Source organism: Papio anubis, chromosome 9 (assembly GCF_008728515.1).
Source record: "Papio anubis isolate 15944 chromosome 9, Panubis1.0, whole genome shotgun sequence".
Classification (NCBI taxonomy): Eukaryota; Metazoa; Chordata; class Mammalia; order Primates; family Cercopithecidae; genus Papio; species Papio anubis.
Genome location: NC_044984.1, coordinates 12,933,230 through 12,950,289, shown reverse-complemented (window position 1 = coordinate 12,950,289; position 17,060 = coordinate 12,933,230). Strand labels below are relative to the sequence as shown.

At 39.6% G+C, this 17,060-nt stretch overlaps 1 non-coding gene across 1 annotated transcript; it reads left to right on the top strand.

Moving 5' to 3' along the window:
* Window positions 1-10,672: 10,672 nt before the first annotated feature.
* Window positions 10,673-10,779, top strand: LOC116268982. The gene has a single exon (XR_004176309.1). It is a non-coding gene; the product is annotated as a U6 spliceosomal RNA (small nuclear RNA).
* Window positions 10,780-17,060: the final 6,281 nt, after the last annotated feature.

The window sequence follows — 17,060 nt, the reverse complement described above, 5'->3', positions numbered from 1 at the left end:
GGAGTCCTGGATTTTGTAACCCATCAGAATGTTATGACAATATGTTTTTTAAATGATTGAGGGGCTACTATATTCCAGCCCTTTTGCTAAACACTTTATATATATTACCTCATTTATACTCCATAACCGTCTTGCAAGAGAAGTTCTATCATTATCCTTATCTTACTGATGAGGAAACAGGTATTAAGATTGAACAACTTAGTAACCAGAAGACTCCAGCCTGACACCAAAGCCCATGCTCTTAACCACTCTATTCTACTGACTATGAACTTGGAACCAGGTGTGAAATTCCCTTTACCTGAAGGTTATCTTGAGGTCTTTAGGGGATTCAGACAGTGCTCTGGAAAGATAAGATCAGAGGCAAAAGTAAACTGAATCTTCTTGGTTTCATATATGAGTAAGAGGACTGGAGTCAATTGGCATGGAAGACAGAACGATGTCTTTGTGGGCACCGTGGTAAAATAAGCATAGGACTGAACTAGCAGACACTCTTCTGTCACCAGCCTGCTGGGTGACCTTGGGCAGGACCACCCTCTGGGCCTCATTCTTACCTTCTGAAATACAAAGGAGCTGGGAAACACGCTATTATGATCTCCCCTCCAATTAAGCTAGAAAAGGATGTGATTTGGGGGACAAAATTCTCAGGAAAATTATGCAGGCCCCTACTCTTAGAGAAAGATCTTCAATAACTTCTTTTTCATTTCTTTGGTGTTTGGGTCCAAAACACAGACTTGACAGTTGTCATTAACTATAAGAATACGGCAGACAGAGGATAAGGAAAAACAAGAAGAATCTAGAAGCTTCTTTTTGCTTTTTTTTTTTTTTTTTAAACTTTTTCTTCTGGCAGCCAAATAACACATCTTGTCTTAGAGAGGCTTTCATGGTGTATAATTTAAGACCTATAAATAGATGGCTGTTATTAACAAACACACACACTCACACACGTACATTTCTCTCTCTATTCAGACATCAGCAGAAATATTACAGATAGGGATATGTGCAGTTTTAAACAGGAGGCACCTTTTTCTCTCCTCCACCAGCTGGAAGGCTGCATCTGTCTCTTCCTCCGCCTTTTCCTCTCAACTCTTTCTATTCTTCTGGGTTTTATTTCCATCTCTGTCCCCTCTGCTGCTCAACCCCACCCTCTACATTCTTGCTTTGATCTTTCTTTCAACTCTCCCGTCTAACTCTTTATGCCTTAGTCTTCTCCTCATTAATGATCAGTCCTCTTCCCCCTTTCCAAAGGCAGTTTAAAACTGTATTAGCCTTCCCTAAAATTCCACAGGACACACAGGCATGGATACAACCGCATTGGTAGAAAGAACTACATGGTAAGAATTAAACAGGTTCAAATAAAAAAGAAGCCAGAACAAGAAAGATGGAGCTGGTAATAAAATGTGTCTGACAGATGCTATTTATTACAGGAAAATTAAAAGAGGGTCAGACGTGGTGGCATAAGTATGATGGATTCATTGATGATTATTAAAATGTACATTTATATAACATAGAATCCAAAGAGCTCTTCAGTACATGATTTCAATTGATCCTAAAATCAATAAAGCAGAGGGCAGAGGAGACAATGAAGGTTAGGCGGCTTGATCCTCCTAAGATTCTACAGCCAGTGAGTGGCAAATCTAGGACCAACTGAGTGTTGTGCCACCCTCAGGAGGTATTAAGGCATGTGCCTTATCACCATCTTAATATTTATCACACCAATTTATAAGGTCTGTTTACTTGTTTTTCTTCTCCTCTCTTCTATAAGTTCTTTGATTGCATCCCCAGTGCTAGGAAGATGCCCAACACGAGGAAGGGTAATAAATGATTCTTCAATGAATTAATAAATGAAAAGAAGAATGCATGCACCCACCTTCCCCAAAAAAACCAACCTTAAACTAAGTGGTAAACAAGGGAAAGTTTGACGTGGGGCACTTTGCATCGTTTCACACCATGTTTGCTTCTGGGGCACCCACTTCAGCAGCAGATCAGGATTCACATTCTCCATTCAATTGTCATGGCCCCAATCCTTTAATACACCCTCTCCTGTCCATCCAGAGAATCCCAGTTCATTTATATCCCACCTCTAGCTGCATTCTGCCTGTTCTTACAATCCGGCACTGCCATGACTACCCTCCTACATACACTAAGCTTTCTAAGTAGCCGTGTCTTATTCAATTCCCTCCTCTATTAATTGCAAGAGGATAACTAATACTCATTTAAGGTCTACTATACGCCAGACACTGTCATAACCTCAGGAGAGTTACACTTTAATCTTTATTTTATTGATGAGGAAACTGAGTCTCCAAAAGCTTAATTTATAACTCATCATAGGAGGTTAATACATATTTCTCTAATGAAGGAAGGAAAAATGGTGCAAAGAGTAAGTGATTCAGAATTCGAAGTCAAGCTTTTCTAAACCCAAACCCAAGGTTTCTCCAGTAGATTAACTTCTTCCAATTCTAATTCCAGTTGGAATGTTCCTTCCAATTCTAAGACAATAGCAACGACTTAAGAAATTGTCAATGAATTGAAAATCAATCCCTAGTCTCCAGGCACATGTAATCATCATCATAATTCTTTGAAACTATTTTAATCTTTTCTCCTTAACAGCATAAGGAATAGTATACATAATGCTTATCACTGATGTGGCTTTATTTATACACAAGGGGACCTGTTATTAGTTCAATTTTTCAGGCTAAGACGTAAAAAGCTATTTCCTGTGTGACCCCAGCTTACCAAGTAAGTGAGAGGTGGATCTGGGGATAAGAGGCTGATTCCCCTGACAGGATGCAAATACCCTGGTGCCTTCACAAGCCCAATAAGACAGTTCTGGTGTTCTCACAAGGTTTCTATTTTTTAACTTTAAAAAAGTGCATTCAGGAGGGGCGCAGTGGCTCTCGCCTGTAATCCCAGCACTTTGGGAGGTTGAGGCAGGCAGATCACAAGGTCAAGAGATCAAGACCATCCTGGCTAACCCGGTGAAACGCTGTCTCTACTAAAAAATACAAAAAATTAGGGGGGCATTGTGGTACACACTTGTAGTTCCAACTACTCAGGAAGCTGAGGCAGGAGAATCGCTCAAACCCAGGAGGTAGAGGTTGCCCTGAGCCGAGATCGTGCCACTGCACTCCAGCCTGGGTGACAGAGCAAGACTCCATCTTAAAAAAAAAAAAAAAAAAAAAAAATTCATTCTCATGTCTCTAAAAGGAGACCTGGGAACTGAACTGAAGTGAAAGCTGTCAACACTGTCTCTCGCCTGGCACACTCCTAACTGATGCTTCTGCACACTGCCCATCATGATCTAGAAGGATCCTGGGTTTCTGTAAAGACATCTGAGCAGGCAAAGATTAAATTATTCTTTTTTTTTTTTTTTTTTGTAAGAACTATACACTTATTCTCACTTCCCTGCCATTCCTGTTTTTCCTCCCTTTAACCCAGGTAAATCCTACTGATGCTTCAAAGCCCCAGAATACCTTACCCACTCCGGAAAATCATCTCAGATCACAACTCTCTCCTTGACTGCTGTCTTGTCTGAATCCCAATTTCCTTCCTGGTCAGGGCTTCTTAATTGTTTGTGTTTTAAACTGTTTACCACACACACACACACGTGTGTGATGTCCAGGCTGGAGTGCAGTGATGCAATTCAGCTCACTGCAACTTCCACCCCCCAGGTTTAAAGGATTCTCCTGCCTCAGCTCCCCGAGTATCTGGGATTATAGGCACCTGCCACCAGGCCCAGCTGATTTTTGTATTTTTAGTAGAGACAGGGTTTCATCATGTTGGCCAGGCTCGTCTCGAACCCCTCACCTCAGGTGATCTGCCCACCTTGGCCTCCCAAAGTGCTGGGATTACAGGTGTGAGTCACCGCACCCGGCCAGGTTTTCAACATCTTAAGATACAGACCTAAGCACTAGAAATGCAGTAAGTGCATAGGAAATAAATTTCGATCCCTTCAAAACTGGAAATATACAAGTTCTATATGTGATAAACCTCTATTAATCTAAATTAACCAGAAGGGACTTTCTATTGCTCAAACTTCACAGATATCAAAGACGTTCGTTCTCCTGCCAAGTGGGCCAGTGCATCTTTGGAAGCATGCACTGGGGACAGGAGGTCCAGCCCTGTGAGGACCTTGATCTGACACCAGGAGCAAGTGAATCCTGCTGGGACACTGGTGTCCATGTCTGCCCCCAGCAGCACACGGCTTCTAAAGCCATGAGAAAATGGGGCCAGAGGCTGACTCAGAGCTGCGACTATATTCAGTGTCGGGGCAGCACACGCTGAATCGCATCACAGCAAATTTAGGCCTGTGCTGAACAAGGCAGGGAACTCAGCACCTTCTCCTTCTCCGCAGCCTGCCCATAGCCTGACATCTGGGCCACAACCCATCTCCAGAGCTGTTCCTCAGTCTGGAAAAGGACATGTCCCTTGGACAATGGGTTCCCAGTAGAGGGGGTTATGAATGCTGGGGAGCACCAAGGAAGGTGGTGTATTTGGAGACCGGGACTTTGACCACATTTTCTCAAGGTTAGGACACATTTCGTGGGCTGGATTCTTTTCCCCCTTTCTTCTTGTTCAGATTCTGCTGGACACCAGTGGCCAACAGCATTGCACAGTTACAAGCCTAAGCTGTCCTCTTGGGTTTTTGAATTTTAATGTAGGAAATTATGTATTTGCTAAAAATAACATTTTAATCAAATGTCCTCTAGAACCAAGCTCAGTGGGGCTGTAACATTACAAAAGAAAGGGAAGTCAAGATCCAGAATTCAAAGTCAGTGAGAACCTCCAGGTTTCTGCTTTTCAAAGCTGTAGGGAACCCCTGGCGCTATGTGTCTTACAACAAGACTATCCGATGGCAGCAGAGACTGCTTCCGACCCGCTGTTTAGGAGAACAAAAACTTTCTTCGGATCTGTCCTTTCCAAACCTGGCTTTCAGGTGGAGGTGAAATTAACCATCAAGGGCCAGAACTGATTAGCAGATTTATAGATAATTCCTATTTCTGTTCCCAAGTTAATGTGTTTTATTATTTTTGTTTTTTCTCTCTGCATGTGTACAATTCAATAGATAACTGCTGAGCCTAGAAAAATGAGCAATTGTGCCTCTATTTACTCATCTGGTTTTTTCATAACTGATTTTTAAAAACACTCTTTTGAAATGCTAAGAGGCTCTGAAATATTTAAGTAAAACAGACTATTTGGCTGAGAACCTAAGTGTCAAACAATAAAGAAACAATGTAGCAATTTGCTATTTGGTAGACAGAATAGGGAGCTACCTTGCAGGAGACAAAATATAAAAAATAAACTCTAATAAACTCTGCCTGACAATAGAGCTACCAAGCAGATCCTATAAAAGGGCTGAGTTAGAACAACAAACAACAAAAACTTTATTTCCTTCTTTTGAGACAAGCTTTTCCATTGGAAATGCGTTTCACAGACACTAATCTCATTTCCATCCCATGATCACTGAGGCAGGCAGAGGTTATCATCCTCATTTTACAGATAAGAAAATTGAGTCTCAGAGAGGTTCCATAGCTCGCCTAAGGTCACATAGCTAAGTAGTGATTGAGCCAATGCTAAAACCACGTATTTTTACTTTAAACTCTTTGCTATTTTCAGGAGACTGTGCTGAAAGGAGAAGGCATTACACAGCACCAATCATCCTCTGTTTCCAGGTAAACCTAGGAGTGCATCTCCTGTGGCCTTTTTTCCTGCTGCCTCAGCCTGGATTGTACTTACAGGATTATTATTATTGCTGTTGCTCTATTGCTAACAACTCTATTGAGCAGGCCCTTATGAAAACCTTTCTGTTAAGGATGTCAAAGCAATTCTATCAAAGGGAAAATCCAGCCCTGAGAGGCTAAACCACTTTATTCCTAGTAATGTCCACCTAGTAATGCTACAAGAAGAACAGAGTGTCTCATCTTCCTCTGTCAGCCGTTAATAAATCCCAGACTAGGGGGTCAGCAGTCCATGACAGAGATCTCCCGCTACTGCTGTGTATGGCATGTGTCAATCCTACTCAAAACCCTTAGAGCTCTCTCCTCCTTAAACCAAATATTTGTGAAAAGTTTTAAAATGGCAAAATGCCACATAAAGTATTATCACCTTTATATTTTATGGGCTCACCAGAAATACTTTTTAATCTAACTTCCCGACTTCCTGCTTTCTATGTCTGCCAGCTGAGCGCCCATTTGGTTTATAGTAGGCACTCAGTAAAAATGTGTTAATATTAATACTAATTTGAACCCTTTAAGAATATCCTTCCAGGAATATTCTCAGTGGCTCTTAAAGCAGTAAAGACCTTCTAGATTTAATTAACCCATCATTGCAGCATGCCAGGGATAGACAAGGTTCAAACAATAATCCTTCAATATAGGATAAAAGGTCAGCTCTGCATATGCTAAAGAGCACTCCAGGCACCTAGACCTGTTGTTTCTGGCATGCACCTGCTATTTCTTATCCTCATGTGGTTCCATTCTCCTGGACTATCCTTCACTACTCTGCCTGGCAATTGTCCTCTAAAACAGAGCTAAAGTGTCATCTCTTCTGGGAAGATATCCCTGCCCTTAGACTAGCCTGCACCCTACTGTAATCATTGGTTTCCTCCTCCATATTTTCTATGGGTGGTAAACTCTGAAGGCCTAAGTATTATTGCATTCTGCATCCCCAGCGCCTAGCACAGGTTGCAGGCACACTAATGGTGCTCAGTTGACGTGTGTTAAGTGACTGCTTGGGGCCAAGACTTGTTACAAGAGAAGCTGGAACAATGAACAGGAAATTCCTTCTCAAGTCCTTCTCTGCAAAAGTCTTAAGACTCCGTGTCCTTGGCTCCCAGATGGACTGCTCTGGGTTTTGTTTGTTTTTTTCCATGTATTCTTCAAAGTTTACCCAGGCTACTCACAACTTCTGTGGATAAAGTATCTTCCACAGCCATTAGCAGAGGGACACTGCCATCCAGGGATGATAATTTAATCTTCCTCTACCTTTTTAGTGTAACAAAATTATGATGTATGGGTGTATATGCAAAAAAGTACATAAAACACACATGCAGCTTAACAAATAAATACAGAGGACACCCACATGTCCACCAGCCAGGCCAAAAAGGAACCTTCACCATAGAAGGTCATATATGTCCTCTTCCTGATTGCTGCTTTACCATTTCCTCTCAGAGGTCACTACAACATTGACTTTTGTGATTGTCATTTCTTTGCTTTTTATGGTTTTACCACTCATAATGCAACTCTAAAGTCTTGTTCCCTCTTTTGGAAATGTATATAAATGGAATCAATCTGTATTATTTGAATCTCATTTCTTTCATTAGATATTGTGTTTGAGACTTGCATGTACTGTGTAGCTGGGGCACTGTTATTGCTGGACAGTACTTCATTGTGTGAATATACTACAAAGTATAATTCATCTATTCTGCTTATGGGTATCTAGATTGTTTCAACGCTAGAGTTAATATGAACAGGGCTGCCATGAACATTCTTGTAAAGGTTGGTTGGTACATATAGGCACAAAATTGCTAGGGCGTATACCCGGGATTATATTTCTGGGTGTGTATATTTAAAAGCAATACACTAAAGAATGCCAAACTGATTTCCAAGTGGTTGCACCAAGTAGTTATACTCTCACCAGCAGTGGAAGAACTTCCAATTTTCCACTACCTTTTCATGGTCAGACCTTCCTAACTTTTGCCCATGAAGTATGTAAGAAATCCTTTTATGACTATATTTGATTTACTGATTAATCTTATCTTTAGCTCCATTTGCATTTCCTTTTTGTACAGCATCTGTTTAAGCCTTCAGTCATTTGTCCCATTGGGTAAAATGGGAAAATTGGTTTGCTTTTTCCTTAGTGATTTGGAGGAATTCATTAAATATTTCTGATACTACTCTGTTATAGAAGCTAAAAATATTTTCTCCAACTCTGTGGCTTATTTTTTTTCTGACGTCATATCTTTTGTAATTGATTTTTCTTCCACCCATATTCTTTAATCCACTGAAACTGACTTTTCTAGTATGGTATGAGGTAAAGATCACACTTTCTTCCCATGTGGATACCTAATTGCTCCAGTAATTTGTTGAAAAATCCTTGCTTTTCCCACTAATCTTGATATATGATACAGCTAGTGAGTTCTACTTCAAGAGTGTCTTGGATATTCTAACTTTTTGCATATTCATATAAATTTTAGAATCAGCCTGCCAAGTTAAAGAAAAAATACAAATTTATGAAGTTTTGTTTGGGTTTGTGTGGAACTTAGATTTCAAGTGACATTTTTATAAAAATCAACTATTCTGATTACAAACTTAGTATACAATCTACTTGTTTTCCTTTTTAGTGTTTCAATAATACTTTTAATTTTCTTGCGAGAAGTCTTAAACAGAAACATTTTGTTAGTTTCATTCCCAAGGATATCTTGTTTTATGCTATTATTATAAATGGTAGCACTTTCATTTCATTTTCAATTTCGTGCTTGATTATATGAATTAAATTTATTGTTTGGGTATCGAATGTGAATGCTAGAACCATGTCAAACTCTCAAATTATAATAATTTTCCTATGAATTCCTTTGGATTTTCTACAGATCTCATCTGTGAGTAGTGGCAGTTACTCTTCCCCACTTTTCAATTCTCACACCTTTTATTTCTTTTTGTTATTTTACTGAGCCAGCAAGGAACTCCAGAACAAAATTGAATAGAAGGAACAACAGTGGGAATTCTCGTCTTGTTTCAAATTTCAAAAGTATTCTCAAAGTTTCAACATTAAATGTGATGTTTGCAATAAGATTGTAGTAGATACCTTTTGTCATATTAAGAACATTTTATTCTATTCCTATTTTGGGAAGAGTTTTATGAATGAATGCTGACTTTTACCAAGTAATCTCCCTGAGTCTGTGAAAATCACATCATTTTCTTTTTTTTTTTTTTTCTTTTTTTTTTTTTTTTTTTTTTTGAGACAGAGTCTTGCTCTGTTGCCCAGGCTGGAGTGCAGTGGCATGATCTTGGCTCACTGCAAGCTCTGCCTCCCGAGTTCACCTCATTCTCCTGCCTCAGCCTCCTGAGTAGCTGGGACTACAGGCGCCCATCACCGCGCCCAGCTAATTTTTTTGTATTTTTAGTAGTGACGGGGCTTCACCGTGTTAGCCAGGATGGTCTCGATCTCCTGACCTCGTGATCCGCCCGTCTCGGCCTCCCAAAGTGCTGGGATTTCAGGCTTGAGCCACCGCACCCGGCCTACTTTTTTTTGTTAATGTGGTGAGTTACAGGAATTGCTTTTCCAAAGTCACACTAATCTTGCTCCTAAGAAAACCCAAATTAGTCATGATTTTTTTAAATATATATTCCTGATTTCAGTTTACTAATTGTACTTTACATTTTATATTACATTCATGCATAAGATTGGGCTCTAATTTTTCTTTCTCATTTTGTCTTTGTTGAGTGTTACAATCAAAATTATATATAGCCTCATAAAACACATAAAACATAATGATGTGCCCTATTCTATTGTCTGAAGAAATGTGTATAAACTGGAAATATTTCTCCCTCAAACATTTATAGAACTTACTGATAAAATCATCTGGGCCTAGAGTGTTCTAGATAAGATTTTTTTCTAATAATTAAAGAACAATTCAGGATTCCTATTTCATGAATAAGATTTTGTTAAGTTACATTTTTCCAAGGATGTATATATTTCATATTTATTTTCAAACAAACTGGCATTAAGTTTTTCATATATCCTATTATCTTCTTAATGTGTACTCTATCTGTAGTAATGTTCACTTTTTCATTCCTAATATTTATATATTTCTTCACCTTGGTCAATTTCACCAGAAGTTTGTCAATTTTAGTTATAGTTTTAAAGAAATAAGTTTTGGTTCTGTTTACTCTCTTCTATTTTATATAATATTTTTCTATTTCATTAATTTATCTTGTTTCTTTTAATCTACATTCTTCGGATTTATATTGCTTTGTTTTTCCTAATTTTGAAGTTCAAGGTTCTCATCTTTTTTCCAATCCATGCCTTTGAGGCTATACATTTCCCTCTATCTGATGTTCTAACTGCATTCCACGGTTTTGTGGTAACTAGCCTGTAAAAAAATTTAAAAGGAAAAAAGGCCTGATTTGTAGCATGCCAACTTCATATTTGCCTTGTAAATACTCCACCATGACCAATTTCAAGCTACAAATGGTTTAACAACCAGTTGGAAAGTTTTCTGAATATTTAACAGTCAGCTCTTACAAGCTGATATGAGCCAGCTCTAGCACACTCACATTTTCAGTAGTATTGTCACGATTCCTTAACTCAAAATATGTCCTAATAAACACTATACTTTGTAATCTGTCCACACGTCTTTATTAAGTATGTTCAAATTTGCCATTTTATGGGAATATTCTATTTGTTAATTTCTTGTTTAATTGCTTTTATTAGAAGTCATGCTTGATACAATTTCAATCTAGTAAAATTTATTGAGATTGACTCAAAGTCCAGAAATGATAGGCTTTTATAAATATTATTTGTGTGCCGGAAAGAAATGTTTTCTGTAATTTTTTGGTACAATGTTCTATGTTCATTCAATAGGTCAGATTTTTTATCTGGTTTAAATCTTGTGTCATTGTGATTCTTATTCTGCAAGATACATCTATGATAGAAGTATATTAAAATCTCCTATTCTGTGTTCACTTCAGGAGCACATATACTAAAATTGGAACAACACAGAGAAGATTAGCATGGTCCCTACACAAAGATGACATGCAAGTTCATGAAGCATTTCATAGAACAAAAATCTTCTATTATGCTTTTTTCCTCATGCAATTCTTTATTTGCCTTTTGAGGACAGCATACCTTGTATAATTCTGTCAATTTTTCTCATATATTACAAAGCTTATTTTATGTTCTTACATATCAAGTTGTAATAATTGTGTTAATTAAAACATTTTCATTGTGAATTTATACTTCTCTAATAATGTTCAGAGTGTATTTTGTTTTATATGAGTGTATTCTTCTAAGATGCCTACTGATTAGTATTTGCCGGCTATATTTTTTCCATCCTTTTACATGTCATCTTTTTGTATCTTTACATTTTAGACATGTCTCTTGAAAATATTATACACAGGAATGTATGTGTGCATATTTATAAGTGTATATACACAAGAATATGAGTATTTATATAATAGAGTACTCCATGTTAATTTTTATATGATGTCATGTGTATATGTATTTACTATAGCTCGAAAATCTGTTTTCTGGAGAACTTAATCCATTTAAATTTTTTAAATTTCTAATATTTGGGGGTTAAAATTTTATTTTGTGCATATATTTGCCTTCCTTCTTTTATTACCATCTTTTGGGTTTGTCTATTTTTATTATTTCTGTTTTCCTTCTGCTAGGGAGTTATACTATTTCTATTATTTTGGTATTTATCCTCAACATGGAAACATATATAATTTCTAAAATTTTAAACTTACACAATATATTTATGCTCATTACAGCTAGTATAAGATCTTAAAACAACTTCACTTTTCCCCACCAACTTATATTCTTACTGAATATATTCTGTTTTTTTTTTTTTTTATCTGATAAGACAATTCTCAGGTTTCCAACAGGCAAGTACACTTATATTGGCATACCTGTTTATCATTTTGTCCTTTCTTTCTTCTTGCCTGAGAGCATGTGTGTCATAAAGACTGGAAATCCAGGTCCAAGATGTAAGAAAGGATTTATGGTGGGCATCAGCAGCTTGGCCTGATTGAGCCAGATTTGAGGGGATATCTAAGAACTGATGGTCAAGCCATAGCAGGGGTCAAAAGTTAGGTAAGAAGAGAGTAGTCAGGCAAGTCTAGCCATGCAGGGAGCTGGATCTTAGGCAAGGAGCTGGAAACTAGGGATTTTGGCAAGACAGGACCCAACAAGCTGTCCTGACCACAGATACAAGGCATCACAACCAGAACACCTGTACATTGAGGCACCTCCCAGTACCATCAGGGAGCATCTTATGTTTCTTTTGCTGAGAGGGGCACAAGCCCACAGGTGTGGTAAGTCTGTCAAGGAGCTGGAGGCTGAAAGGAAATGGAGTCAAATAAGAACAGATCATATTGCAACCATTGACACTGTTCTGTTCAAAATATTGATTTCCAGAGCGTAACTCAGTGCCCAACACTTAACAGGCACTCAATATAGATTTGTTGATTTATTTACTGACTCATATTGAAAAATGGGAATATGCCAGGCTTCAGAATGATAAAAACATGAATTGGATATATTTTCTAATCTCCAAGTACTTATATCTAGGGGATGAAGTCAATGTAACTAAAATATAAGGCATGGTGTAGGTACTAAGGAGAAGTTAAAATGGAGCCATTAGTGCTACCTGAGATTATCAGGATGGCTTTATGGAGGAGGTGGCAGGCTTGTTGGGTAGGTCAACTAGGGGGTATCTTCAGGACACAGACAGCCAAAGGGAACATTGCTATTATTCTGGACCTGTGCTTTCTGAGTTATTAGCACTGAGGTCAGGGCAAGGCCTCGCTCCATGGTGGACAGTATTTCTGGTGAAAACCTGGCAACAAGGTAGACTCCTCCTTCTACCCTGCCCCACCTCCCGACCACCAGCCAATTGAGAGTGCTGTTGTTTCTGCTTCTTAAGTTTCCTGACCAAGATGTTGAATAGGCAGCCATCTGGTGATGTGTGTCTCACTCTACCTCACAGTCCAGATGTATGAATCCTACGGCGTTCTAAGTTTCTGAGGATGAGATCCAGGTCAGCTTCATTCCCATGTGTATTTTCTGCATAGTTCTGCCAACTCCAGCCAGATAGTAGGAAAAGTTTTGGATTTAAAGAGTGATCAGTCAATGGGGCCAAGTACAGTGACTCATGCCTGTAATCTCAAGACTTTGGGAGGCCAAAGTGGGAGGACTGCTTGAGGCCAGGGGTTCAAGACCAGCCTGGGCAACATAGTGAGACCACATCTCTATAAAACATTTAAAAATTAGCTGACTGTGCTGGTAGATGCCTGTGGTCTCAGCTATTCTAGAGGCTGAGGCAAGAGGATCACTTGAGCCCAGGAGTTTAAAGTGGCAGTGAGCTATGATCACACCACTGCACTCAAGCCTGGGTGACAGGAGGAGACCCTGTCTCAAAAAAAAAAAAAAAAGTAATCAGTTAATAAGTATTGGATAAATGCTAGAATGAATGCCTAAATTTAAAAATGGAGGAAATAAATGAAGCATAGGAAAAAGCACAAGTGGATCTGTCAGGCAGGTTACCAAAACAGAGCCGAGTGAGAAAAGAAAAGAGCATTCAAATGTTTGGGTATCAGTTGGCCATATAAAGGCATATCAAAATTCTGAAGATGCCCCCTAGTTGACCTACCCAACAAGCCTGCCACCTCCTCCATAAAGCCATCCTGAAAATCTCAGGTAGCGCTAATGGCTCCATTTTAACTTCTCCTTAGTACCTACACCATGCCTTATATTTTAGTTACATTGACTTCAACCCCTAGATATAAGTACTTGGAGATTAGAAAATATATCCAATTCATGTTTTTATGATTCTGAAGCCTGGCGTATTCTCATTTTTCAATATGGGTCAGTAAATAAGTTTGGGGGACAAGACAGGGGCAAGATCAAGAGACTAGGAAAGGGAACAAGGCATATTCTTGAGGATCCTCAAAGCCCTTGATGATAAACATCACTGGGATTCAGCTCTAGGTTGAGGGATGACCATAGCCTACATCACTTTCTATTACCAGCCCAGACTCCCCCAGCCAGGGGAGATTTTATTGCAGCAATGCAAGCAAGAAAGGGCCATGTTGTGTAGCTTCCACATTCTGTACACACAAACCCGCCCAGACTGCTGCTGCTCAACTTCCCCACAATCCTCTGTAAGCACCAAAGGAGTCTCTGGAAAGGGAAGCAAAACAGAGCCTACCTAGGCTTCCCGTAACTACCTAGTAACTCCTAGTAAGTATACCTTACCTAGGTGCCTGTCCACAGCATCCCAGCACCACAGACTGAGCACCTGCTCTGACCTCCAAGGCTACTTAGACAAAGCAGCATAGGCAGGCAGAGTCAAGATTAGTGGGGTCTCCTATGCTATCAAGAGGGAGATAACCACTACCTGAGCCACTTCACAAGCCCACCAGCTCCTCCAGAGAGCCCTCCCTGTGATAGCTCTTTTCTTGTCACCTGTCATTCTGAATCTGTTTAGCACCTATGTTATCCTGCCTTAGAGGTACACATAGAGTTTATGTGTTGTCATGCACAAAGATTAGAAGAGTCTTGACGGTAAAACCGTATCACGTTTGTATCATCACAAGTTCTAGTATAGTGTCATTCATCAGGGGTCCACACAGTGAGTCAGTCAACAAAGACCTACAGTTCAACGTTTTTTTAAATACCGGGCTACACTCAGAGATGTTCCATAGGAAGCAGGTAGATGTTGAGATTTGATTTGTGTGGTGGTTTCCTGGGGGCTGCCATGCAGTGGTTGCCTTAGAACAGCGGCAATTGATTGTCTCACAGTTCTGGAAGTTAGAAGTCAGAAGTCAAGGTGTCAACAGCATTGGTTCCTTCTGAGGGCTATGAGACAATCTGTTTCAGGTGTCTTTCCCAGCTTCTGATAGCCTCACACATTCCTTGGCTCGTAGATGATGTTCTCCCTGTGTCTTCATGTCATCCTTCTTCTGCACACGACTGTCTCTCTAAATTTCCCTTTTTCATGAGGATACCAGTCATATTGTGTTAGGGCCCACCCTAATGACTTCATCTAAACATGAGCATTTGCAAAGCCTCAATTTCCAAATAAGGTCATAGTGACAAGTACTAGGGGTTAGGACTTGAGCATCTTTTGGTGCATATAATTCAACCCATAACAATTGTGTTTATATATTTACAGATTCAGAGAAAGGGCATTTCAGGCTGAAGATAGGAAATAAGCTAAAGCATGGAGATAGGAAGGGTAGGATTTGTGTGCTTGAAAGAGTACGTGGTCTCCTTCGGTTCCGTGATTGGAACATAATGAATATAAGTACATCTGAATAGTATATCCATGTACATGAAATTTGTTTATATATAAAGTTCCCAGTGTAGACTTTGACTCACTTTTTATGTCTCTGGTTCTAGATTTGTCTCATGTGTGTTTCAAGTTACAGTTGGCTTAAAATGCTGCCTTGGTATTAAACATACCAAGGCACCCCTTCTAGTTTCACAGAGGTGAGACACCAACTGATATAATAGGGTGCCCTTCATGATACGTTGGTAGGAACTTTGATCAGGAAGAGAAATCAGCACGGATGGACTCTCAGAAAAGGAGATTGACACCTCAACCATCAACTCCCTGTAAAACATTATGTAAACCAAGCTCATTTCCCATTCTGCAAGCATCATGCTCTGTCCTGGATCGACAGCTCCCTGGAGAGTGGCATGTGCAGCCTGCTCAAAGCTAAGAGTAGAGTTTGTCAATCTCATCTTCATTCAAGCACCACCTAATCCTTCAGCATGTCCTAGCTGTGACCCAAGTACCACTTCTGAGAAGTGTCACAGGGCTACATGTAAACAGATGCTTCACAGGTTTTTTTGGTGTTGACAGTGGTGATGGTAGAGGTGATTCTGGCAGAGCTATGACAGTGGTGGTTATAGTACTAGTGACGGTAATGGTGGAAAATGTAATATGTTAAGCCATTACTTCAGTGAGTGTCACATGCCTGAAGCTTGGCGAGAAGTAGAATGAGGCTGTAGAACTTTTTATATCCTTCCCGATGCCTAGCTCTAGACTTTTCCTACAGTGGATGCTAAGTCAATACTTGTTAATTAGATAAATTGTGATTCTTATTGAGTTCATAGTTCCATGCTCAGGAATTGAATCCTCACTCTGCAATTTATTAACTCTTTGATCCTACAGAATTTACAGCAACAAGTGTTGATACTTGATCTGGATATAGTGAGCCTTCAGTTAATGGACTGTAAGTATTATTATCCTCATTTGGGATTTACTAAAAAACCACTTAGAGCTCTAACAGGCCAGTCAAAGAGGCTGGGAACCTCTTTTCCCACTTTAACACCAGTATAGCAGTGGGTGAACTGAAGGGGCACTACCATATCTCTACAATTGATACCCATGATATCCACTTGCCTCTGCCCCTACATGATGCTAGCTGTGGGTTTGCAGTGAAGTTTATAAATGACCAACATGCCAATAAGTGACTCCACAATAAAGGACTGAAATTGTTGTTATTGATTCATTAAATCAAACCTCATTAACTGTGACTAATATCTCTGTGCCCTATGTCTTAGGGAAGGAGGGGCAAAGGAGTTGACTCAGGCATCAGCTTCCTTTCCCCATTGCAGCACTTCTCAGAGAAGTCAAACGAGAAGGCCCAGGGAAGGGCCAGCGCCTCATCAACAAACAGGTTCTGCCTTAGCTTGGACTGGATTGCCTTTTGGATAGTGTATTATTCCATTTTCACACTGCTGATAAAGACATACCCAAGACTGGGTGATTTATAAAGAAAAAGAGGTTTAGTGGACTCATAGTTCTGTGTGGCTGGGGAGGCCTCACAATCATGGTGAAAGGCAAAAGGCACGACTTACATGGTGGCAGACAAGAGAGAATGAGAGCGAAGTGAAAGGGGAAACCCCTTATAAAATCATCAGATCTCATGAAACTTATTCACTACCATGAGAACAGTATGGGGGAAACTGCCCCCATGACTCAATTATCTCCCACCGGGTCCCTCCCACAACACATGGGAATTATGGAAACTACATCAAGATGAGATTTGGGTGGGGACACAGGCCAAACCGTATCAGATTGTTTTTTATCAACTTATTTCTTTTCTACTGATTGCCTACCCCCTTATATCCTCTCCCCATTCCCTCAGCGAGGTATTAAATTAACTCATCTAGTTTCTGCCCAAATAAATAAGAATGGGAGCCATATTCAGGAAAAGGCCAATATCCATTTACAGTGACTTATATATGAAGATATTGTGTATCTTTCAAGAAAGTGATAAGTAGCAAGCTTAGAGAGGGGGTATCTCCCTCTCTCTCTCCCCCTCTCTCTC